The sequence below is a fragment of the Ursus americanus genome, chromosome 21, assembly GCF_024610735.1.
Source record: "Ursus americanus isolate L20-20 chromosome 21, mUrsAme1.1.p, whole genome shotgun sequence".
Taxonomy (NCBI): Eukaryota; Metazoa; Chordata; class Mammalia; order Carnivora; family Ursidae; genus Ursus; species Ursus americanus.
In genome coordinates this window covers 9,408,747-9,410,925 of record NC_142147.1, presented here as the reverse complement: position 1 = coordinate 9,410,925, position 2,179 = coordinate 9,408,747, and the positions used below count along the sequence as shown (strand labels likewise).

At 40.7% G+C, this 2,179-nt stretch overlaps 1 non-coding gene across 1 annotated transcript; it reads left to right on the top strand.

Moving 5' to 3' along the window:
• Positions 1-1,651: 1,651 nt before the first annotated feature.
• On the top strand, positions 1,652-1,706 carry LOC123798482 (small nucleolar RNA SNORD66). The gene has a single exon (XR_006781314.1). It is a non-coding gene; the product is annotated as a small nucleolar RNA SNORD66 (small nucleolar RNA).
• The last annotated feature ends 473 nt before the right edge of the window (positions 1,707-2,179 follow it).

Genomic DNA, 2,179 nt, shown 5'->3' with positions numbered 1-2,179 from the left:
TCTTTCCATGTGCCCATTAGCCATCTGGATATCTTCTTTGGAAAAGTGTCTATTCATGTCTTTTGCCCATTTCTTAACTGGATTATTTGTTTTTTGGGTATTGACTTTGGTAAGTTCTTTATAGATTTTGGATACTAACCCTTTTTCAGATACACCATTTGCAAATATCTTCTCCCATTCTGTGGGCTGCCTTTGAGCTTTGTTGATTGTTTTCTTCACTGTGCAGAAGCTTTTTATCTTAAGGAGGTCCCAATCGTTCATTTAAAAGTAAATTACGTTTGTAGACTGATGTTCATCGCAACATGATTCATAATAGCCAAAAAAGTGGCAACAATCCAAATGACCATGAACTGATAAAGGGAAAACTAAAATGTTCTATCCATGGAACAGAATATCTGCTGGCAACACAAAGAAATGATACTAAGACACGCGACCCTATGAATGAATATGTTAAGTCAAAAAAGCCAGTCACAAAGAACCATATACTACATGATTCCACGTATGTGAAATTTCCAGAATAGGCAAATCTACAGAATCAGAAAGTAGATTAGTGGCTGCCTAGGGCTGGATGGGAGGAAGGTTTGGGTAGGGAATGACAACCAAGGCTTTCTTTTTAGGGTGATGAAAATGTTCTCAAATTGATTGTGTTGAAGGTTGTACACCTCTGTGAACATACTCAAAGCCATTGAATTGTACATTTTAAAGGAGTGATTTGCATGGTATGGGAATTACATCTCAGTAAAGCTGTTAAAAACCAACCAACCAAACAAAAATATGACCCTGAACTGACTCAAACAGTTTGCTAAGCTAAGAATGAAGTAGAGATGTAGGTTTTTGCTAAGTTCCATTATTTAACTTTGAGTTTTAAAAAACTAATTAGTCATATATTCTTCTTATGAGAAAAGTAAGTTTTCTATTTCGTATTTATTTATTTATGCTTTGAGTTGCTTCAGAGGTAATGAAATTATAGTTGAAGATGTATTTCATTCTCTTTAAAAGCTGAATAAAACTACTCTTTGTTCTTGGATGATGAACCCTTCCTGCCAATTTGGAAAGGACTAATGTCAATGCTTGTCGGTGCCTAAAACATATGTGAGTGTCAAGCATACTTCCAGCCAACACCAACTGCTGAAACTAGGACTTGTATCTGTTCTGTCTGTGCATTAATTTAATGTATCCATGGCAGACCCAAAGAGTCCCTCTAAGGCCTCTTTCTTGATCTCTTGCTGCTAAAGCTGGGTTTATTTTCTTATGTTGAAGTTCTGAGAAGCACAAGGGGTTGGCTATATCAATTAGAGCCATCTTTCGAGAAGAAGGGACCCCCTGGCAGGTGCTGTCAATACCCCACCTGATTTTCTGGTCCCATACCATTTCTTTGCACACCTGCCCAACTTTCAACCACTAGCACCTGCCTTCTCTCCCTGATGGCTTCCTCTAGCTGCCAGAGCCACTTTCCTGTTTGTGCCACAGGCCACAAGTGCAGGGGCCACACAATGTGGGAGCAGCTCTCAGCCAATGCTTCCATGTGGAGTGGCTCTGGGGTACAACCAACACCTTCTCAGCTCCCCAAAGGAATGAAGCTCCAGTTGCCCTCCCAGGTAATCTCTCCATACCACATCTTTAATTGGCTTCTTTTCTTTCCCTATATTACTTCCTGTGATGGTTAACTTTATGTGCCAACTTGGCTGGGCCACAGGCATTTGGAAAAAAAACATTCTGGATGTTTCCGTGAGAAATGTGTTTGGACGAGACTTACATTTAAGTCAGTAAAATGAATTGCCCTCCATAATGTGGGCAGATCATATCCAATCAGTGGAAGGCCTGAATAGAACAGAAGGCCAGCCACTTCTGAGCAAGAAGGAATCTCCAGCAGACTGCCCTTGGATTTCAGCTGCAACATCAGCCCTTCTCCCTAAAGGAAGGCCTTTGCATTTTCCGGAGTCTCCCCCAAATCTTTCCCGAGTCTAGCCTACAGTCTCCCCCATCAGATTGTCCACCAGCCAAGCTTCCACAACGGTGGAAGCTAATCCCTTAAGACAAATCTCTTTCTTTGTCTATTCGCATATCTTATTGATTCTATTTCTCTGGAAGCCTGACTAGTAGACTTCCCCACTGGAATTTCTTAGGATATTGTCTCGAACAAATTACATCTCTGGGATAACCTACATAAAACAGATCC